At 35.7% G+C, this 25,190-nt stretch overlaps 1 long non-coding RNA gene across 1 annotated transcript in view; it reads left to right on the forward strand.

Moving 5' to 3' along the window:
* Positions 1-681: 681 nt before the first annotated feature.
* LOC113617340 (uncharacterized) overlaps positions 682-25,190 on the forward strand; it is a 110,553-nt gene continuing 86,044 nt past the window's right edge. Inside the window, exon 1 of the long non-coding RNA XR_003431603.1 lies at positions 682-2,295. This is a non-coding gene — a long non-coding RNA (uncharacterized LOC113617340). The remainder of the gene's footprint in view (positions 2,296-25,190) is intronic.

A 25,190-nucleotide genomic window follows, 5' to 3' on the forward strand; every position in this document is an offset into this window, starting at 1 on the left:
GAGCTATGAGGGAATATCCATTCCAGGTCTCTGTCTTGGTCTATAGATGGACATCTTAATTTTCATGTGGTCTTATCCCTTTATATGTGCCTGTGTCCAAATCGCCCCTTTTTTATGAGATTCAGTCATATTGAGTTAGGGGCTGACCCTTCTCCAGTGTGACCTCATCTTAACTAAGTACATCTGCAATGACTCTGGTTCCAAATGAGGTTGCATTTTGAGGTACTTGGGATTAGGACTTTAATATGTGAATTTGAGAGAAACACAATTCAACTCATAACAATAACTATTTTATTTAAAAAGCTGAAACTATTAAGATACAAGCAGAAAAAAATGTTTCTCCTGTCTTAATGACCCTTTAAACTCACTCCTTAGAAATTTCTTCCTTACCCCTTAAATGAAATCTTAACCTATGTTGCTCTTTTATTTATTTATTTTTTAAATTTTAGTCTCACGAATGGCGTTATTTGAAAAATTAAAATGTCCAGTCTGGTGGCACAGCTGCATAACTCATTACGTATGCCACGTAAAGATTCTTCCTTCCTAACTTTTTTTTTTTTTGCTTGTGGTACACAGGCCTCTCACTGCTGTAGCCTGTCCCGTTGTGGAGCACAGGCTCCGGACGCGCAGGCTCAGCGGCCATGGCTCACGGACGCAGCCGCTCCGCGGCACGTGGGATATCCCCGGACCGGGGCGCGAACCCGTGTTCCCTGCATCGGCAGGCGGACTCTCAACCGCTGCGCCACCAGGGAAGCCCTTACCTTGTTATTTAAGTGAGGGCTCCCATAGGGAGGAGGAGGAGGGTCTGTGTAGAAAATGCTCTTTCCTAGCTCTTACTCTCACTCTCCCCACTTTGGTTTTAGGCCCCTTCAGTGTTTTACCCAGATGAGAAAGTGATTTAGGGAAAAGAGCCTTATAAGAGGACACTATGCACCAGGTTAGGAAAATACTTAGCGCTGGCTTTCGACCTCATGAGCTACTTTTGTAGATTTAAATACATGAATAATGAGGTTTGGGGGAACTTCAATAGCAACTCCCAAGGTGGAGGGAAATGGGAGGACTTTCGTCCTGGGACATCACCACTCAGCTCCTGTGTGTTCCTTATGCAGACTTTTTTTTTGTTGTGGCCATTGCCCCGTCATCGTGGTTTGTGACTATCTTGAGCAGAGTTCCATTTCTGATGGCTCTAGGCTTTCTCTTATGGTCCACAGCCAAGCCTCTGGAACCATATGTGGCACTAGGACAGTTTGCTTCCAGTGCATCTCACTGTTTCTCTGCTCTTGTGACTCACAGCCACATTGTCTCTCACACTTAGGTTTCTTAAATGGGAGTCAGATACAAGTGCACCACGTTCCCAGTTGTAGTGATCACAGCACATACTTTCTGAGCAATCACCTTACAGCTTTCTCTGTGGGCCTGAATTCAAGAGGATGGATACAGCCTTTACCCATCTCCCAAGGGGAGGGCTTAAAAAGTTTTTATACGTTTACAACATTCTCAGATTTTTTCTGCAAAAATATTTCTCTTCCCAGTGTTCTTTGACTTTGATCTTCATTATCGGTCTGTGGGTGTTGGATGAAGGGTCCCCACACAACTTTGGGGGCACCCCTTTTATAAGTCTGGCATAAGTCTTTGGAATATAGGGGAAAGGGCACCAATTCTTTGGTTGTTGACCTTCATGGGCCCACCTGAAATTAACATAAAGGAGTCCTCTTTTGCCATTCAGGTACACAGGTAACAGTGAAGTCTGGGTTATAGGAGGGATGCAATCTGCTAGGCTCACACTCAGGCCCTTCTGCCTGTACGTGAAGAAATCACCAGTAATGATTTTCTGATGTATCTCTCTGTAGTTAATAGAAACATCAGAGATGGGTTTGTTTTGATTTCCTCTAGAGATACATTTACCTCAAACATCCTGATAATACTCATAAAGTCAAGGATCTTTTCTGGCACACAAGCAACATAGTGCTCCAGATTTTCATCCGTGAGTTTTGGGAAGACCTAAGTGGTACACAAACTTCTCTCAACATATTTTTAGTGCTCTGCTCACATCTCCCATTACTGGCTGGTTCCCACCTGCTGCTGGAGTACTGAAGCCAATGATTTACACCTGTGGCCGCTGAGGAATTGCCTTTGTCAGACGTTAACCAGGTCAGCTCACCTGGAGATGACTAGGAAATTAAACCCTTTACCCAGGAGCAGCCCATAAACCATAGGGTATAAAAGCCAGGCTTCTTGCTTCAAGACGCTGCCGTGGGATCAAACTTCCAAGTTTCGCCTTTGGATGAAGCCAAGGTTAGACTCTACCTGAGACCATGTTCTCAGTTTACCACTTTTTCCTTTCCTTTCCTTATTCCTCCTCCAACTAGGATTTCTCCCGAGAGCACTCTGAAATGGGGAGATTTTAAACTACTTATTCTGTTACCGTAGCAGTCAAATTTTCTCCTGGGGGTCAGATTTCATGATTTCTAATTTTCTAAGAAATACCCATTTTACCTCATTTTCGAATTTATTGACATAAGTATTTTCATGATATTCTTTTATCCGTTTAATCTCTATGGCAGCAGCAATTACGGTCTCCTTTTCACTCTAAACATTGTTTGTCTCTTCATTGTTCCCTGGATTCCAGAAGTTTTTTGTATTATCGTTTTCAAACAACTGGCTTTGGCTGTATTGATTCTATTTAATACTGGATTTCTATCATCAATATCTTTATTTTTTTCCATTTATTTATTTACTTTTATTCTTTTTTCAGCTTACATAATTTATTTTCACGTTTATTTTTTCTAATATAAATATTTAAGTAGTTTTCTCTTTCTATACTGTTTTTCTTGCTTCCAACAAGTGTTATGTACTATTTTCATGTTTTTCACTTGTATTTTCTAATTTTCATTATAATTTCTTCTTTGATATGTGTTTTTCTTTAATTTCTAACATTAAGGTTTTTCATTGTCACTCTTTTCTAATCTAATTTGCAGTAGCCAGAGAACATAAACATGTGATATCAATTCTTTGAAATTTCTTTAGAATTGCTGTTGGCCTAGTATATGATCCAGTTTTCTAAACCTTTCCTGTATCTTGGTGGTGAAGGTGGGGTGGCGGGGTGTGAGGGGAGGAAAGTATATTCTCTAGCTGTTGCTTTTGCAAGCAATATTGTATTTAGGTTCACTAATCTGTACGGTGCTGTTCCTAACTTTTAGATCTGTTTTATCCATTTCTCACTAAGAGAGTTGTTAGTATCTCCTTCTACATTGTCAGGTTTAACAAATTTTTACCATCAGTTTTTTCCTTCTTTCTTTTTTTTTTTTTTTGCTCTGTATATTTTGAATCTGCGTTTTAGATTCTCACTAGTTTAAGCATTATTGTATCTTCCTAGGTAATTAAATTTGTTAATAACACATAATGACGGGTCTCACCACTAATAATGCTGGTTGGCTGATGAATAACAGCTTTGTTGGCTCTTAAGTTAGTATTTGCTTAGCATGTTTTTCTCCATCCATCTTGCTTCCTATATTCTGTATTCTCATGTTCTAGATTGTCTTTTTAATTGGCATATGGAGGGGTGGATAGGTTTTTTAAGTATTCTGGAAAACTTAATCTTGTTCCTGGAGCATTTAGTCCAATTATATTTATTTTAATTGTTGATATGGTTTATATTTTATCACTTTGTCTTGTTTTTGAAGTTTTTCACTTCTCTAACTTTTATGGTATTATTTAGGTTTTATTTTTGCTGTCTATTGGATTGGTTAATTTTATAAAGTTTAGTTGATTTTTTTTTTTCCCCCACTTACCAGTTAGGCAGCTATGTGTCTACTTCTACTGTTTTAGTGCTGCCTCTAAAACTTTTTAAATGCATATTTAAATTAAAAACTGTAAAATCAATAACAGTGTCCTTCATCAATGCAATGTGGAAATGCTAAACTGTTTTAGTGATTATAAATCTCCACCCGATCTACATAATACTGCTGTCCAATGTCTTAGTCTATCCTTTTTTTGACTCCACAAACGTTATTGTCTTAATAGCCAAATTTGTTCAGATTTGCGTCCGTTTACCATTTTCATTGCTTTCACTCCTTCTTGCATGATTTTCTGAGATTATTTCCCTTTTTTCCTGAATGTGATATTACAATTTATAATAAGAAATATATGTTTGATTTTTAATCCTTGTTTTTTGGTACATAGATCTTAAACACTTGGAATTTCCTGTGATGAGAACTATAAAGGTGTCTTGATATTCATAATAAACCCCTTTCAACCACACCTGAGTTTATATTAATTAGGTGACTTTTGGAAAGCACCTAAGGATGGGGCTGGTTGCCAGGAGGAACCAGTCATGGGATTGGAGGGTTGAAACTTTGAGTTCCCCTGCTTCTAGGGGAGAGGGGCTGGAGACTGAATCCATTGCCAGTGGCCAGTGATTTAATGAATCATGCCTATGTAATAAAGCTTCCATAAAACCTCAGAGGACTGGGTTTGATGACCTTCTGGGTTGATGAACATATGGAGACTCAGGGAGAGTGGCACAACTGGAGAGTGCATGGAAGCTTTGGTGCCCTTTTCCTATATCTTGCCCAGTGCGATCTCTAACATCTGGCTATTCCTAGTTATATCCTTTTAAAATAAACTGGTAATCTGGTAAGTGAAATGTTTCTCTTGAGTTCTGTGAGCTGCTCTAGAAAATCAGTTGAACCCAAGAAGGAGGGTGTTAGAACCTCCAATTAATCTACAGCCGGTGGGTCAGAAGCCCAGGTGATTGGTTTCTGCAGTTGGAGAGGAAGCAGTCTTGTAAGACTGAGTTCTTAATGGGATCTAATGTTATCTTCAGGTAAATAGTGTCAGGATTGAGTTGAATTGTAGGACATCCAACTGGTGTCAGAAAATTGTTTGGTGATGTAGGAGAACCCATACACATTGTAATTTGGAGTCAGAATATTACTGATGTACATCTTTAGACATTCTGCTAGTGAGGGTCAGTTAGCTATAATTCATTTTAGACTCAGCAGTTACGTTATTCATGGATTTTGAAAAATTCTTAGCTCTAGCTCTTCATGCCTCCTCTTCTCATTCTGCCAGTCTCATTTGGTATATGGAAGATCATCTCACTGTATTCTCTGTATTTTTCACATTTTTCGTCTCCTTGTCTTTATGTGCTACATTCCAAATAATTTCTTTAGATCATCTTCCAGTTTATCTATGCTCATTTTGTCCAATGTATTGCTAATATATGTATCTGATATCAAATATCAATTAAAATAATTTCGTTTCTACAGGTTCTGTTAGTTGTTATTCAAGTCTGCATGGTTAGTGTTTTATCAGAGGGATGGATTATGAATAGGGAAGGAAAATTTCACGAGGAAGTTGGTACTTAAACTGGGCCTTGAAGAATGGATAGGATATTTGTTTCTCAATTTGAAAAAAACCATTTCAATATGTAATAAAGTTGACAGAACAGTATAATGAATTAAACACACATCTCCCTTTTCCCTAAACTTAATGATTGTTAATATGTTGCCACATTTGCATACTTACATTGCTTGCTCTATACACACACATGCAAGCATACACGTAGACTCACACATGTATATTTTTTTATAATTTGAAGTTTACAGCATCTCATTTTACCTCTCAATAAGTCAGCATATATCTCTCAAGAAATCCAGAAAATTAACAGTAGTATAATACTATCTTATTTATAATCAATATTCAGGATTTTCAAATTATATCCAAATTGTACATTATAAACTTTTAATCAAAGACCTAGTCAAGGATCATGCATTATATTTGGTTGTCATTTCTCTTTAGTATCTTTAACCTAGAAACAGTGCTTCTCAGTGGGGGCAGTTTTGTCCTCTGAGACGTTTGACAACGTTCATAGATGCGTTTGGTTGTCCAAGTTTGTGGGAGGTGGGGAGAGAACTATTGGCATACAGTGGGTGGAGAATGGAGATGCTACTAAACAGCTACGATGTACAGGGGAAATCTCCCACAAGGAAGAATTATCCAACCCCAAATGTCAATAGTGTTGAGGCTGAGGTACTCTGATCCAGAACTATACCTTTTATCTTTGTTTTTCCTTTCATAGCATTGATATTTTTGAAGCATCAAATATAGTTGTCTTGTAGAATGTTGAACAATCTGGCTTTTTCTGATTATTTCCTCACGACTCAATTTAATTTAAACATTTTGGCAAGAATATCATGTAGTGATACACGCCTTGTCATTTTTATAGTGTCTTGTTCTTCATTATTCTTCCAGTATCTTGCTTAATTTCTTTAATTATATTAAATGCCTTCTTATCCCATTATTTGTCATTATTTAGGTTTGGAGCTTCTTGGTTTTGTTTACTTGTTTCAGCTGATTCTCAATTATATAGTGGTTTATTATTTACAGGTTTTGGGGTAATATTTGATTATAAATGCATGTCCTTTGTTTTCTTACCTATGGGAACTCTGACACCAGATTTAAAGAGATTTTTCCTTTTTTTAATTTTCAGGAAGTATTTAAATTTCTACTTTATTTTTCTTGCCAAATAGTTAATACGAATCATGAACCCAAACTCATGTGACTGCTTAGAATTTCTCTTGGAAGACTGGCAAGTATTTCTACCATTTCCTCTTTTTGGCAGGTTTTTAACTAGTTGATTCACTGGGGTTGTTGCCCTTCTGTAGTCTAGTATTATGCTGTATTTCCCAAGTTTTTCTTTATCTCTTGCTATGGTTCCAAACCTGATTTCTGTGCTTGTGTGGATACAGATGCTAGGTTGATGGAGACTGGCATATTCTCCAGGGCAAACACCATTACTCTTTACCTCCCTGGTTTTGGGCTTTCTTGTTGCCTTTGGCCCCCAACCACTTTCTTTATTGTTCTGACAGCTCCTCCGCGCATTTAGAAATATCTTTTCTCTAACCAGCAGTTTGTTTCCTTCCCTCCCCCTTGAAAATTTCTTGAATATACTTCCACATTTTGTTAGAAACAGAAGTCTTTTTATTCAATCTTTAACATTAAATAGTCATTCCAAATCTTCCAGTTTGGACTTTTCATGCAAATGAATGGTATTCTAAGCAGTACACAGGAATAGATCTCTCTTCTATTGTAAAACTGTGCTGAAGAAACTACCAAAGTGGGAACTGACATCACCATCTTTAGTTTTTCCCATTGGCTATTATTTACCACCAAATCAGGATAAAAATTTACCTATCCATGTTGACTAAACTCTAGCTGTAGGATAAATTGCTCTTATTTCTGCTTCCTAATTGATGGCTTATATACGTCATACCACACCATCTTTTCCTCCTCTGGTGTACCATTTACAGCTGGATGCCCACATATGTTCTTTTGCTGTCTGAAACTTTTTGAAAAGAGGCAGATATAATTAAAATTTTTGTGGAAAAAAATAACCTAGACATACATTTTTGTGGAGAATTTTTGTGGAAAAAATAACCTAGATATTTTTCAAGTCATTAAATGGTAATGATGTTACATTTAATTTGTTCTCTAAATATGTATTGAGTTCCTTCCTGTGACAAGCATAATATCAGAAAGTTGGGGGTATAGCAGTGAACAAAACAGACATTGTTTTCATTTAGTATGATATTCTCAAAGTCTATCTATGTTGCTACAAATGGCAATATTTCATTTTTCATGGCTGAATAATATTCCATTGTGTATATATACCACACCTTCTTTATCCATTCATCTGTTGATGGACACTTAGATTGCTTCCATGTTTTGGATATTATAATAGTACTTCTATGAACATTGGGGTGCATGTATCTTTCAAATTAGAGTTTCTGTCTTTTCAGCACATATAACCAAGAGTGAGATCACTGGATCTTTTCAACACATATGCCCAGGAGTGGCTCTATTTTTAGTTTAAGGAAGCTCTATACTGTTTTCCATAGGGCCTGCACCAATTTACATTCCCACCAACAGTGCAGAAGTGTTCCTTTTTCTTCACACCCTCTCCAGAATTTATTTATAGACTTCTTTTTTAAGTTATTTTATTTATGTATTTATTTTTGGCTATGTTGGGTCTTCGCCACTGTGCATGGGCTTTCTTTAGTTGCGGCAAGCGGGGGCTACTCTTCATTGCGGTGTGCGGGCCTCTCATTGCAATGGCTTCTCCTGTGGTGGAGCATGGGCTGCAGGTGCACAGGCTTCAGTAGTTGTGGCACACGGGCTCAGCAGTTGTGGTTCACAGGCTCTAGAACGCAGGCTCAGTAGTTGTGGCACACAGGCTTAGCTGCTCTGCGGCATGTGAGATCTTCCTGGACCAGGGCTTGAACCCATTTCCCCTGCATTGGCAGGTGGACTCTCAACCACTGAGCCACCAGGGAAGTCCCTAGACTTTTCATAATAGCAGTTCTTACCAGTGTGAGGTGATCCTCATTGTGGTTTTGATTTGAGTTTCTCTAATAATAAGCAATGTTGAGCATAAACATTGAGTACATTTTCATGAGCCTCTTGGCCATTTGTATGTCTTTGGAGAAATGTCTATTTAGGTCTTCTGACCATTTTTTGATTGGGTTGTTTTTTTGATACTAAGTTGTATGAGCTATTTGTATATTTTGGAGATTAAGCCCTTATCAGTTGCATTGTTTGCAAATATTTTCTCCCAGTCGGTAGGTTGTCTTTTCATTTTGTTTATGGTTTCCTTTGCTCTGCAAAAGCTTTTTAAGTTTGATTAGGTCCCATTTTTTAATCTTTACCTTTACTTTTGCCTTGGGAGACTGATCTAAGAAAATGGTGCTACAATTTTTGTCAGAAAGTTTGCCTATGTCCTCTGCTAGGAATTTTAAGGTGTCATGTCTTATATTTAGGTTGTTAAATCCATTTTGAATTTATTTTTGCATATGGTGTCAGGGAGTGTTACCATACTAAGTGAAGTAAGACAGACAGACAAAGACAAACATTATATCACTTATATGTGGAATCTAAAAAATAATACAACTGAATTTATTAACAAAACAGAAGCACACTGATAGAGAAAATGAAGTTGTGATTACCAAAGGGGAAAGTCAGGGAGAGATAAATTAGGAGTATGGGATTAATAGGAAATTATATTCAGTATCTTGTAATAACCTATAATAACCCAAATCACTTTGCTGTACATCTGAAACTAACACAATATTGTAAATCAACAATACTTCAATAAAAAATAAGCCACTATAAACATAAAAAACATCAAATACCAGACATTGCCTGATTTTGTGACATCTGAACAGTTTGAGGATGCAGATATTAAACAAAGCTTTTTATTACATGAATAATTAAAAACAATGATAGGTGTATACAGAAAAATAACAGATTTTTTTATTGGAATAAATGAGTAATAAAATTTTCTGTGAAATATTTGAGTTGAAACCTACATAAAAGATACTATTTTAGTAATCAATGAAGAAAAAATATGTTAAAGTAGAGTTAAAGGAAATACCTTAGTGGATATGAGGAGCTGAGAGATGGTATGGGATTAGACTTATGTCTTTTTTTTTTTAAAAGAAATTTAGTGTAGTGAGAGGACAAAGTCTACAGGTTTGTTATCTTATTCTAAAAGAAACAGAAAGTCCCAAAGGAGTCTTAGAAGCAGAACAGTTCACACTTTTACACAATTATTCTAACCCTTTTTCACAAAACAGGATTGATGGGGAATGATAGTACAAGAGGACAAATTCAGTTAAGAAGCTGTTGTAGTAAACCAAATAAGAGATGTATATGGCTTGAGACTGTGCTATGATCCTGAGGGTAGAAAGAAGAAAACTGGGCAAAACAGACTTTGAAGATAGAGTTAGTAATATTTTTGATAGATTAGATTAAAAGATGAAAAAAAAAATGGGATAGAACTTACAAAGACTGGGACAGTTTCAAAAGGTATAACATATGCATAATTGGAATACAAACATAGTAGATATTAATCTAATTATATCCATGATTGTCTTAAGTGTAATCATCTAAATGCATGAATTAAAGGCAGACACTGTCAAAGTAGATTAAAACAAAAAATATATTTTGTCTGCAGGAAACATTTTAAATAAAATCATCCAAGAAAGGTTAAAAGTAAAGAAGACCACTTAGAGAAGCCCAAAGTTGAGAGCAGGGACATAAAAGAACATTAGAGGAGATTGAAGCCTCTGGCAGCTATAGGTACAAGAACATCTAGCCAGATTAGCCTAATTCTCACAATAAAGGCATATTTTTCTCAGTTCTTATTGTCCGACATGTAGCCATCTTTCAACAACAACTTCAAAATCGTAAGGAATTCTAAAGGCAAAAGCAAAAGAAAAATAGTTTGAAGAGTCAAAGCAATCATCAGAACCAGTTCTGATATAACATAGGTCTTGGAAATACCAGACAGAAAGTTTAAAATAACTATTATTAATATTTTAAGGGGTCTAATGGAAGGAATAAACAACATGGGAGAACAAGTGGGTAATGTAAGCAGAGAGATGAAAGCTAAAATTAATCAAAAGGAAATACTTGCTATTAAAAAGAACACTGTAACAGAAAAGAAGAATGCTTCTGATGGACTCATCAGTAGACTAGACATGGCTGAGTAAAAATCTGTGACCTTAAAGATACACCAATAGAAACTTCCCAAACTGAAATTCAAAGAGACAAAAGAGTGAAAAATGTAATAGAGAAAGATATACCATGGTAACATGAATTAAAAGAAAAATGAAGGAGCTATATTAATTCCAGGCAAAGTAGATGTCATAATAAAGAAAAGTATCTAGAATAAAGAGAGGCATTACATAATGATAAAGGGATTAATTCTCCAAGAAGATACAACAATCTTAACAATAAACTTAAAATAGAGCATGTATGCACCTAAACAACATAGCAGCCAAATATATGAAACAAAAACTAATATAGCTGAAAGGAGGACAGACAAATCAACTAATACAGTAGACAACTTCAATCCCTCTGTCACTAATTAACAGATCCATGAGGCAGAAAATGAGTAAATACATAAGTGACTCAACAGTATTATCAATCAACTTAATCTAATTGACATTTATTTCTAGACCTCTTTATCAAACAACAGCAGAAGTCATTTTCTCCTTATATTTACACAGAACGTTCACCAAGAATGTTCTGGGTCATAGAATACACCTTAACAAACCTAAAAGAATGGTAATCATGCAACGTATATTTGTTCTCAGACCATAATGGAATTACACAATAAATTAATTAACAAAGATAATTGAGAAATCCCAAATAGTTGGAAAGTAAATAACACATTTCTAAACTGATGGATCAAAGATGTCTCAAGAGAAATTGAAAAATATTTTACACCACATGAAAATAAAAACATTCCATTAAATTTGTGGGATGCAGTGAAAGCTTTCCTTTAAGGGAAAATAAATGCATATACTACAAAAGAGAAAAGATCTTAAGCTAATAACCTAGCTTCCTCCTTAAGAAACTAGAGAAAGAAGAGAAAACTAAGACTGAACCAAGCAGAAGGAAAGAAATAATCAAAATTAGAGGAGAAATCAAAGAAATTGAAAACAGGAGACTAGAGAAAATCAACAAAACCAAAAGCTGATTTTTGAAAAAAAATGATTTAAGCGTCTGGCTTTGGCAGGTGATACAAATGAAGGTGATATTTGCTGATATAAAAAAGGAGCAGTGGGGCTTCCCTGGTGGCGCAGTGGTTGGGAGTCCGCCTGCCGATGCAGGGGACACAGGTTCGTGCCCCAGTCTGGGAAGATCCCACATGCCGCGGAGCGGCTGGGCCCGTGAGCCATGGCCGCTGAGCCTGCGCGTCCGGAGCCTGTGCTCCGCAACGGGAGAGGCCGCAACAGTGAGGCCCGCGTACCGCAAAAAAAAAAAAAAAAAAAAAAAAAAAGCCGCAAATTTCGGAGATGGGTCAAAGTTATAGCATAGGACATGATTATATTTAAAAACAGGTTAGCTAAGAAGTAGGCAGATACTTGAGTGTAGGCTCAAGAGAAACTTTCGGCTGCAAACATAACATTGGAACACACTGGAGTACAGATGGGCTCTAGAGTTATGGAAATGAGTGAGGTGAATGGGTGAGGAAAGAAAGTTGACAATGCCTAGCCATGTCATATGGTGTTAAAATGTTCTGGCAACAACAAATAAAGAGTGAATTTTTTTAGGCAACATGGAATCATCTTGTGGCCTCAGCAAGAGCAGAATTAGTGGAGCGGTACATGTGCAAAATGTCAAGTTGGCATAGAGAGGGTAGGAGACTTACAGTGGGGAAGGAGGGCAAGGTGAGTAGATAATGCCTTTCAATACTTACCTCAAGTGTAGCAAAGAGGTAAGTTGTAGCTGGAGGTTAATGTAGGGTCTGGATGGTTCCTTTGTCTCTTTAGAACTGCTTGGGCTCCTGAATGTCTATGGAGATGACACAGTAGGAAAGGGAAGTTGGAAGATTCAGGAGCAAGTTCCTGAGAAAGTGAGAGGGAGCTAGTTAACCTGGCACGGGGAGAATGAGAAACTGCCCTATAGTGAACACTGACTATGTGTCGGATGTTAAACTCGGGGCTTTATGTAGATTATTTATCTTCACAATAGTCCTCTGAGGTTGATATTTTCTCCATTTTATCATGAGAAATTCAATTTTAGAGTCATTAGAATTTAATTCAAACTTAGAGAGCTAGTAAGTGGTGGAGACAGAATTCTAACTGGGTCTGATTGCAGCACCTATATAATAGATAGATACATATTTTAACTACTTCTGGTATTGCCTCTTAGTTTCATATCTGCATCCACCCTGAATCTGCAACCAAATGAAATAATTATGATTTCCCTCTGATAGTGAAATACTGAGATCGCAGTAGAGCTATACCAGGAAAGAAGTTCCCAGTTCTGCAGTGTTTGGCTGTGAATCAAATAGATTAATGCACCCACAGTGTCTTGATACTATTCTTTCTTGCCTCAAGGGCTTTTTCCTGGATATTTGTGTGATTGCTGCTTTCTTTTCCCTCAGATATAAATCTGAATGCCACTTTTGTAGAGAACTTGAAGAAGTGAATATCAGGGGGAATATTGAAAATGAGAATCATGGGCAAAGATTGGCAGGACCCACCTCCCAAACTTTTCAGAAAATAAACTCATTCTAACCAGATAGTGAGAATTTAGGCCCCATTGGCAAGTTCATTCTTCTTTTCTTTGTGATGCTAGGCAAGTTAAAGAACCAGTCTGTGCCAGTTTCTTCACTATAAAATGGAGATAATAATAGAACGTCTTACGGGGGTTCTTATAAATATTAAATGAGCTAATTCATATAAAATGCTTTTAACAGTGCTTAGCACATAAGTGTTCTATATTGTTAGTTACTAATATTATTAAAGTCATCTCTACTGAGAGATGGGATACATTATCATGCTCTCTTATCATGCTGATGCTAGAACACTTGCTCACTCTAATTAGTTCCCCTTTGTTTTGATTCCAGACTTACAAAGGAATTTCCCAATGATTATTTTGCTCCACTTTATATCTGCAGACATGAAAAGAATCATCTAGCCCCCTCTGCTTGGGATCTATGGCTGTTAGTTTCATTGTAAATTAATTAATATTCTTATGAAAGTAATCATATAAATCTGTCCATAAGAGGAAATTGTCTGGGCATACTGTCTAAACCAAGAATATTCTGGTTCCCTGTGTTGATTATTTCTCAATTAATATGAGGCTTTATTCAAATCTTCATGAGCTTGGAAAATGTACCTTCATCCTGGCAATGTGCTTTGGAGGTATTGAGAAGAGTAGGTTGGACAGCAGATTGGTGACTTTCTGGATGATGAAAGTCACTGTCTTAGGAGAGAGTGGGCAGCCTTATTCCAGGCAGACAGCATATACCTCTGTATGCAGAACTTTTTTCCCACTTGCATTTATAGAATCCACTGCTATTATCTTTGTGGTACAGTGGTAATGAGAGAAGCAGTCACTTGCCCAAGGTCACATAAACATGAGTAGCAGAGCCTTCGCTCAGACTCAGCTTTGACGGCAAAGTCTTCTCACTACACATATACTTGGTTCCAGTAATAGTAAATATAAGAATGATCAGAAAATTATCCAACTGAGGATAAAAAGAGTTATTTGAAATATTTGTTTAATAATGAGAACTGTATAAAAAGGATTTTGTAAAAATCAAAGGAATATTTAAATAATCATGTGATTATGCATATAATTACTGTCTTTCCCTCCCCTACTCTCTCTCTCTCTCTCACACACACACACACACACACACACACACACACACACACTCATGCCCTTATACAGATTTGCTAGTATACCGTTATTTCTTTACGTTATTTTAAACTCAACAAACTGTGAGTTAATAGATTTCATTGCTGTGAAAGAAGAACATGTTTGGTGTAAATTAAAAAGACACTTCAGAAAATTGTTAGTAATGTGGTGTGAAGGTTGGTTATAGCTTAGTTAGGTAATTGAGTAACTTGGTCATTGTAATGGTTTTCCGATCCAACTCCAGCTGAAAAGTTTGGACATTAATAGCAGACTTGTTATAAGTCATAGCTTACCACAAACATAAGTAATGTGATTTGTAAATTCATTGACATGATTGTAGAAGCTTGAAGTAACACCATCATGTTGCTCTGTGGAGCGTCATTTGACTTTTTCTTTCTCTAAGCTTCTCAGCTTGGAGCAATTCCTGAAGAAGAGTTTAACTACAGTCCATCACGTCTCTTAATTTGGGGGTGCCACCTATACTGCTGGGCTCCATGGACCAGCTCTCATGCTTGGTTCGGTTTCTGCAGCACCTTTATTAATGCTATGAGAATGAAAGTGAATGTTAACAAATCTACCCAAATATCACATATGGCTGAGAAAAATACAAGTAGACCAAAATGCAAGCACAGAATTGTACCATAAAGAACAGTGCATATCAATAGCTGCAGAAGGAAAGAACCATAAATAAATTCAAAAGACTGTGGAGGAACTGGGGAAGAGGCGATAGTGCCAAAGAAAAGCTTAAGGACAGTGATTTAAAAAAATATTCCCTCTCATGTGACTGGGTAATAAAGAAAAGCCAACATTATTAAGAGTGCTTACGTAAGAAGGCAATCGTTAAAAATAAATTTGAGGATTTTTTTCCTACAACATTTCTAAGATTCATTTTTTCCTTTTTATTCCTACTCTTCTGCTTCAGTTTTCCCTGCGCAGCCCTACTTCTGGTTTTCCTCGTTCTCTCCCATCACAGCTTTTGAGAAAAGTCTAGACCCACATCCAGAATAGTCTTTTACAAATATCACTCTCATTAGATGATCATCTACTCTGGTCATTCCTTTATTTCCTCCTACTTGTGTCCTTAGGTTACATCACGTGCCTTCCCAGCATTAAGACTGTTCTCAATTTTTTTCCACCTGGATTTATTTGTCCTTCAGTCCTTTACTATAATCTCAAGCACAGCTTATTTTTTAACACTTTACTAGCTTTTCATAGTTTAAATGCTTAAGTAAATAAGTAGAATCTTCTACAATATAATATTGCATTCCATGTAGAGTTTTCACTGTGTAAGACTAGATTCTTGTCTCAAATACAGTTAACGAAGTTGAGTTATATTTAAATGTTAAAGAAAAGGCCCTACCTATTTGTGCTTAAGTAATAATGAAGAAATAATAAAGGAAGAAAAAATGAAGATGATAGTAGTAGAAAGAACATTTTCAAATACAAGCTCTGTCATTGAGTTCTAAGACTTTGGGCAGATTTCTCAAATCTCTGTTCCTGAGTAGTAAAATGGAGTAAGCAATATTGAATTTATACATATGATCAGCTAGACCTATAGACATTTTTGCTATATAGACAAACAGTTCTGAGTAAAGCAAATATTTCTTTCTACTTTTCCAATTTCCATTGTCTTCTTCAGACTGTAGCTGTTTTCTATAATGCCATATTTCCCCATAAGAATTCTTCTGTTCATGAAGATTTTAATGAATGTTCTTTTAAGAGTGTTTTACTCTACTGAGAAGCAATAGGAAACTGTGAAATTAAGATGGCACAGATATAGAAGGAATAATAAATATAGTCTCTAAGATACAGCCTAAAAAACAACAAGCTCTATTTTCTACCATTATACCAATTAAATGACAAACACAATCACAGAAATACAGCATAGTAATTTTAGATCTTATTCTAAAAATGTATACATTGTATTACACCTATTCATAGTTGATAAGTTTTTAAAATATGCATTCCATAATACTACTAAATGGAATACATTGCACTGATAGAATACCTAAAAAAACATCTAACTTTTATCAATGTAAGCAAATGACAAGTGATTCTAGTCCTAACGTCAGTCTGCTAATCACCACAGCTAATCAGCCCTGGCATTCTCATGGTTCAGTGGGCAGCAATGAAGTAAATGGCCAGTCTTTGGCATTAAGGAGTTAAATACTCCTTAGTCCAAACTTTGAAAAAGTTTTGCTCCGTGCCCTTTTAGACAATGACTAACTGTTAAGCTCAAAACTAATTAACATTTCAAAAACTAGTGTTAATCAGTATTAGGAAGACTCTAGAGAAACACTTCCCCGCAGAGACCCTTTTCTTCCTTTGCCTTAAAGCAATAACTTCTAAATTATTACTTTAATTTTAAGTTGTGTTTGGTACCTAGTAAACAAACCTAAAAATCAGGAAGCCAAAAGAAATGGAATCAGAGGTTGTTTCCAAATCCTATTGCCCTGATTTTACTTGTTTATAGAAACCAACTCTAATATATGCAATAATCTTGTTCTCTAATATGGGTCCATAAACTCATAGAATATATGAGTGGATACAACTTAATTCCCTACAGCATTACTCTTACTGCTGCTATCTGCAGATTTAGAAACAGCATTGATAGACTGTCCAGTTGTATGAGACTAAAGTAATCTGATTTAAAATTCTATATTTAGGTTTGGGAAGTGTCTTTGCACCCCAAATTCCTGCCCACTGCCTCATCTTACACCTGCAGGCACTGAAGCCCACGGTCACAGAAGTGGCTAGTGGTGGACATGCATTTAGAATACAGATGTTTTCAGTTCTGCTCTGTTCTTCTCACTGATGAGCACTTGATCAAGTGATAGTGATCATGTATTTAAAATTACAGTTTCATTTAATTGGGATATGTAAGTAGAAATAAACCTCTACTTGCCCATGAACTTAAAAATGAAACATGTGGGGCTTCCCTGGTGGCGCAGTGGTTGGGAGTCCGCCTGCCGATGCAGGGGACACGGGTTTGTGCCCCGGTCCGGGAGGATCCCACATGCCACGGAGCGGCTGGGCCCGTGAGCCATGGCCGCTGAGCCTGTGCATCCGGAGCCTGTGCTCTGCAACGGGAGAGGCCACAACAGTGAGAGGCCCGCGTGCCGCAAAAAAAAAAAAAAAAAAAAAAAAAAAAATTGCGAGTAGCTTTAGTCCCAGTCATGAGAAGACAGAGAGGGAAAGAGTAGTGACACTGTCCTCTTTTCCTGAATTTTAGTAATTACAACAGGCAAAATAACAGAAATCGTAGGGAGATGGTGCTCTTTTGTCTTCATATGGAGTGTTCCTTGAGGCTTGAAACCCATTGACCTTATCTGCCATTGAGTCTCTGGGGCCCAACATGTGTGAGTGGCACACTGTAGGGACTCCATAAATAGTTATGGTTTCTGTTTACTTTCTTCTTTCATGCAGTCTAAGAGGTTGGAGGTAGATGTACCTCACGCACTTAATCACTGAAGAATCAGGAATGACTGGGAATAAATGAAGATGCTAATCTTCCTAGTTGAAAAGTTTTACTTAATTCCAAAGTGTTGTTGCTATTGGGTCAACTTCCTTCCTGATGCTGAGGTAGTCGGCAAAAGTTGGCTAAGAAAGGATTAGTTAGGAGCAAACTGGGTTGCGGAGAAAGTCTTATCACTATAAGAATTCAAGTATATTAACCTTTAGTATAAAGAAAGAATGGTATGATTGTATACAATTTTGTGCAAATATAGAAAAAAATTCAAGGTGGATAAACTTTTTAAAAATAAAAAAACTATCTCAAATATCACCTTTGGGAGAAAGTTAATTGCAGGCATGTCTTAAGAATATATGGTATGCATTATAATACCATGATAGGCTATTAAAGAGCATTGTTTTACACGTACAGGAAAATAATACATGTACCAGATGCTTAAGAATGTTTATCTTAATGGAAAAGAGAATGCTAAGGGGAAAGGGATTTTTCTCTTTCTATCAATACATTATTTACACCTGCAATGCTTGAACTTGATTGTCAATAGGGTCATGGTGAAGGATGCCCGCTCTGAATTAGCATTTATGGAGATTGAGCACTGTCTCTTCTGGTTACTAGTTAGTATTTAATATCTGAATGCTTCCATTTCGTCAGCTGTAAAATTGTGATGATGATAATTTTCACTTTACAGAATAATTTTGAAGATTATATGGGATAAAAGATTGAAAAGTTATCCAGTGATAACCATAAGGGGAGTCAATAAATGTTACTTATTATTGGTTGTATCATCATTGTTAATTATCAGTAAAAGCAAAAAACACTTTAAAAGTCTAAAACTACACTTGAAAAGGATCTGAATGAAACATATTTTTAAAGTTACTTTGTGTAAAATGTTAGTTCTAATACCCTTGGAATGAGAGCTCCCTTGACCATCTTATCTAAGTATGTTCTTCTGTTTTCCATCATCCATGTTCATTTTCTTATTAACATGTTATATTTTATCATTAACTATCTGTTCATCTCCTACCTCCCTTGCAAGTATGTTAACATCATGAGGGCCGTGATGACATCTCTTTAACGTTGCACTGCAGTACAGCTCTGGATACCCAGTCCTAGCACAGTGACTGTTCATAATTTACAGACAATTTATTTTTGGGTCAGTATTCTTGGCTTCACGTGGTATAAACCCAGTTCAAATTATACTAAAGTAGAATCTATCAGCTTGGCAATCAGACATGGAAAACTGTAGCGCAAAAGGCCTCATTATAGCCTAGGTTCAAGGACTTCTCTGTGTCTATCTCTCTTTCTCTTTACATCTTTTCACCCCTTGAAGGCTTACTGGGTGGCAGAAGCCAGGACTGCTTAACTATCCCAAGACAACAGTCTTATAATGTGTTATCCATAGGGAAATAGCAAGCTGCCCTGGAGAAAGATTGTTATTGGTCAAGACTGGGTCATATGCATAAATCCTTGATGGGAGTGGTCTTGTACAGACTAGCAACCCTTGAACCCAGGGGAGTCAGTACTGTTACCAGAAGAGAAAATAAATGCTGGAAAGAAAGGGGAAAGAACAGCTTTCTACTACAGACATAGAAAACATTAAGTCAATTCTCTTAACAGTTGACTATAATTTGAGATTTTTGAAAGCTACAGGTGCCTTTAAACTTTTTTTAAGGAATAAAACTTAAATGTAAATCTTGGGCCACTTTTCCATTACTTAAACAAATGCTTTGGTTTGTGAAGTGTGGATAGTTTAATATAGTCACAAATTTAGGTCAATGGAGACGAACGTCAACCATCAATATTACCAGCCCACTCCTCCATTGTGGTGGGAGAACTGAATGGGGAAATAGAGAAGTAATTGCTGGGGACAAAGCTGCTGGAAATGCTTTCTATAAGTCTATCCTTGACATCCTTGTCATGGAAGCATGCAAGAAACAAACATGAAAACGAGTTCATCCACAGCAATTTCTGGGAGAACATAAAACCCAATATTATATCAAAAATCCAACAATACAGAATGTTAAATACAGATTAGGTGCCAGTGTGTACTTCCAGTTTAGAAAAATCAACTTAGGAAACCCTCTCTAAATCAAATAATATTATCACTGAGCTGTGTTTAAAAGAATTGGTGCAATATAAGTCTTATCTTTTCTTTAATTGTTTTTATTTTTTTACCCCCTGCTACTCTACATTCTGTGGGCATGAAATTAATGAGTCTGGGTGATTGGATTGAGGAACTGGTGATATTTAACTTCTGACATTTCTAGAAAAGTTATTTTTAGAATTAAGGATGGTTGCCTTTGAATATCTAATGTTCACATTGAAATTCCATTGGTCTTTGATCTTACAATATTATATAGAAATTTGTATAGTTTTTTGATACTTGATAACACCATATTGTCAAAAAATAGTTATAAAAGGGGAGGGATAGGCCTGGTGTTATTCCTTGACTCATGAATGGACATGCACAGGGTCGTTAACTGATGGAGGAGGTTCGTCTAGGAAAATCTTTGACCACTTTGATAAATGCAGATGATGATTAAGTATGTGACATTGTTCCCATTTATTCAGGGCTGAATCAATCAGTGCCCCAAGTCAGCCTGATGCAATGGGCTACTCTAGATGTGGTCTTCTGAATAAGACAGTGTTAAAATGAGGTCATGACCACTTTTCACGGTACTTTTTTTTGCTTGGCCACATTCCAGCTTCGCTAATTAAAGTCTGTCTTTCTAAGCCCCCTTTACAGTTTTAATTGGGTATGTTATTTCTCATGAATTGTATGGAATTGTTATTCACTGTCATAAGCAGTGGCTGTATTTCACCAGAGAGGTGGTTGCATTTCATCATAGTGATCAAAGGAAGGGAAACGTGAATATAACTTCCTTGAGAGCACTTTGCGATGCTTTGAGCTCTTTGGAAGAAAGCTCTAAAAAGGAAAACAATGGTGTTCTTAAAATGTAAAGTATTGCTATTATAATTTTTGAAGGAAAACCTGAAGATTGAGAATGTGTTTTCTGAGTGAGGTCAAGAAAATTATTTTTACAGTTTCAGGGAAAGAGCATAAATATGAAAATCACAAATGTAATTTAAAAAAAACTTTGGTGTCATCTCTGAGAAATCTCTATATTATGTGTAGGGAAAAGAGTTGCAAGTTCTAAGCCATTCTGAGGAGATATTCTGTAGAATATACTAGTTTCTCAGTACTGAGAAGACTACAACTGCTCTTCAGTTTATATTAACTGAGGCTTTATTTACAGTTAATTTTCTCCCCCTTCTATATAGATTGACAGTCTGTATTGAGCAAATATACTCCGAGACAAATGATAAATTTTCACATCAAACTGAGCCTTTGTTTAGCCTATTTTTAGTTACCTTAATTGATTGGTTGAGTCACACCTCTTGGGGGGGGGGTCGTCCCTACACATATACACATGAAATAAGAGTCTCTTTAGCACAATGGTTGCATGGAGGGAAGGAGGACAAAATAGCTTTGTGCTACAGACATAATAACCGATAAAGTTATTGGCTATTTTCCAAGTATTTATATTTTTAGAATCAAATGAGTTTGGTTTAACAGAATAAAGTAGAGTACCTTAAAAGCAAGGGTAAAAAAGAAAAATACAAATAGATGAGATGGAAATGTGGTTTAAAAATGAATTCAAAGAGAGATTATATATTTGCTACAGATATAGTTCCAAGTTAGCTCTGCATTTCAATAATGAACACAAGAAAACTGAAAACACAAATTTAGCTGCATAGTTCCCCATGTCTCTAAGATAAAACACAAATTGCTCAAGAACAGAGAAATATTTCTCTTCCTAAAATCATTTGGTTTCCCCCTGACTTGAGATTCCCACGAAGAAAACAAGGTACAATTTAGCAGCAGCCTCAAAAATACCCTTACAGAAGACATAATTTTTCACAGGACTTTGTAGTGAATACTACAAAGATCTTAAAAATAAATGCAAGTGTTGTACAAAAACACAATTCCAGTAGGAAAACTTTGGTCCTGGCTACCCAAGCAAACATAGATAACTTTGTTCCACACTTGTCTGACTACCAAGTCCACGATTTTCACTTTCTAATACTGCACTGTGAGACATGGCAGCATCAACACAGCATCATGCTGTTTACTCAGTAACATGAGAATAGTGTTGTATGACAGAGCTGTCCCACTACGTGAATGTGTTTATATATACAAACATTCACATGTATGTGCATATCCAATATAAAAATACTTCATAGGTTTCTATCTCTGCATCCTATTTTATTTTGCTTTGTTATACTTAATACTACCTGAAAAAAAGTGTGTATGTGTCTCATGCCCACACACACACATACACACACACACACACACACACACACACACATTAATTTCAGGAGAACAAAATTACGTTAACAATAATCCTTGTTTTTTAACACATTGCCATCTTGGGTCCTTGCATGGTCCTCATTTTTATTCATTCATTCATTCAGGATATAATGAACACCCTTGAACCCAACATCCAACCCCTAGATCTAAAACACTAAAACCAACTTCCACTAACGTGCTCTTTCTCTCTCAATCCTTCTGCTTTCCTCAGAGGCACCTAGCCACTATCCTAAATTCTGTGTTTATCATTATCTTGCCTAAATACATACATACACACATATATGCTTGAACAATAATTTTTAATTGTTCCTAATTTTTAAGAAAGCCTTTATGCTGAATGTAACCTTCTGTGACCCACTTCCTATGCTCAAATACAGGCTAGCCATGTTGTTACAGGTATCCATATTCGTTTCTTTCCTGCACTGTGTAATAATTCACAGTGTAAATTTACCAATTTTTTCCTGTCTATAGTAGGTTCCAATTTTCTGCTATGCTTAACAGTATTTCTCTGCACATTTATATATATATGTGTGTGTGTGTGTGTGTGTAATATATATATATATATGTCCTTGTGCAAATGTGCAAAAGTTTCTCTTGAGTATGTACCTGGAAATAGAATTACTGGGTCATAGGTTATGTTTAACTTTACAAAGCAAAGCCAAAATGTCTTCCAGTTTACACTCCTACCAGCTGTTTTTAAGATATTCTTTCAGCCTACCTCATCTCTAATAGTATCATAAGACTTCTTAATTTTTACCAACAAATGAGTGTAAAATGGTATTTAATTTTGATGACATTTTATTATTTGATAAGTTATTATCTTTTTCTTCCACTAGAAAATAATTTTCACAAAGCCTAATACTTTCGTCTTCTTCATTGTCTTATCCCCAGATAAGACTACTATGTGCCTGATAGTATCTGGCACAGACATTCTCAATGAATAATTTTTAAATGAATTATTATGAAATTATGCATAACATCATAATTGATCTTCAGTACCATATTTATATATGAGAAAATACACACATAATTAGGGTATATAGTAAATTTCTAAAAATAAGTGTTTTTGGTGAAAGTAATTATAGTCTACTTTTTCAACTTTATATTGAGATGCGTATATATTGTTTTGAAATGTCTATCCTGCTTACTAAACTTTCTTTGTGTATATTTCTTTTTTTCAAATTTTTATTTTATATTGGAGTATATTTGATCAACCATGTTGCATTAGTTTCAGGTTGTGTATATTTCTGAACAGGAGAATTAGGAGATTTAAATTAAAAACATAGTGACGTTGTTAAAAGTTTAAGAGGAAATTTTCCAACTAATAGAACCTCAAAGGTATCTAAAATCAGTCTACCTATAGATAAATACATAGATAGAAATCTGGAGATAGTAACAGTAAACAAGATAATAGTTTATGTTTGGTTCTCCAAACACCTAGAATAGCTGCTACTCATTACCATGTACTATTTTTAATATCAGCTTATATAATTATTTAAAGACATCTCTACGTTTTATAGTACAATTTCTCATTAAGGCTGTAAGTTTATGTTGCGAACATTTAATTATTAGAACTCTTACAAAATAATTTTCGGTTCCTGATCTGTAAGTTTTGATTCCGTTAATACAGAATGAAATGTGGCTAAATCAATTTTGGTGAGATCTAAATGCAGGTTCTCGAGGGCAGTGATCTTCAAAGTGCGGTTTGAGGAACTGTGAGGGTCTCTCAGACCCTTTCAGAGGGCTCACAATGTCCTCTTTTCCAATTGTATATCTATGTGAGGCCAGATTTTTTTCATGTACTTTATTTAAAGTAACATTGCAATAGGTTGGATGCTGAAGCAGATAAATTCTCCTATCTTCTGTAAGCCAGACATTAAAAAGATGTGCAAAAGTACAAAGGAATTTCACTCTTCTCACTATTACTTCTTTTGGAAAATATAATTATTTCTATAAAACATTTTGTTAACCTTTAATGAGTTTATTATTTTAAAATATTTTCAAAAATTTGTCAGTTTTAATTTCTAATACAGATAGGCATTGATAGACATTGATAGAAATAACCTTGATCAACATGGATAGAAATAACCTATCTAAATAAAAGCTCTTTGCAAGTCTCAGCATTTTTTAACAATATAAATGAGTCCTAGTACGAAATGTTTGAGAACAGCCTCTCTTGGGGAATACATTTTCAATATATAACTATAGACATAAAAATCGTGCTTATCCTTAATAAAAGAGTCATTGACATATTCATTCATCAAACAGTTATGGTGCTCCTACTATGTGTCAGGCACATGACATGGTGCTAGGCTATTGGGATACAATGGTGAAAACTGAGTTTGTAATCCTTTCCCTTGCAGAGTACAACTGGCCTAAGCTGGCAATTATAAAGGAGTATAAGCTGTGGTTTCACATAAGAAGAGTTTTATTTTATCAACATTATTTAAATTACAATTATAATACTAGTATTATGGAAAAATATAATTACTGACTAAAGTAGGATAGCATATGTTTTAAGCCATATTTATACTTCACTCATTTATATATATACACCTATAAATTTTTTAAAAAAATCAGAGACATTGTGTTAAAAAGCAATCATTTAAATATAATGCATCAAAATAAATAGAAGTGGAGAGCCACATAGTTAAGAAATGAAATTTCAGAGGATTGCATATCACAATTAATATGCAAAAATAATCATTTTGATAAGAAGTTTAATGAATCCTTTTTCTCTAGTTATATGCAGAGTCAAATATACTATTACTACTTCAGTATTAATATTTTTGACTAATAACAGCTTAGTTCCTTAAATAGGGTATTCTTAAAAAATGTCATATTATGCCCTGTTGTACTCACTTACCTATTAATGAGTCAGAAAATACCTTTTAAGCCAAAAACAATCTAAAAATAAAGACATGTATAGAATATGTCTAAGATATTTCTGAATCTAGAAAACAAAGCACTAAATTAGAAGGAAAATAAACCACATGAAATGAAACACACTGATTGGAAAAATACTCATTTACTTTATTAATTGAAATCTACATACCAAGCTTCATAAGCCTGGGCACAAGATTCCCATCATAGCATCTCATCAGAGCTATATTGCTGCAGATTCCTAAG

This window comes from Aethalodelphis obliquidens, unplaced genomic scaffold (genome assembly GCF_003676395.1).
Source record: "Aethalodelphis obliquidens isolate GAN/ISIS:26980383/991018 unplaced genomic scaffold, ASM367639v1 scaffold4, whole genome shotgun sequence".
Lineage (NCBI taxonomy): Eukaryota > Metazoa > Chordata > Mammalia > Artiodactyla > Delphinidae > Aethalodelphis > Aethalodelphis obliquidens.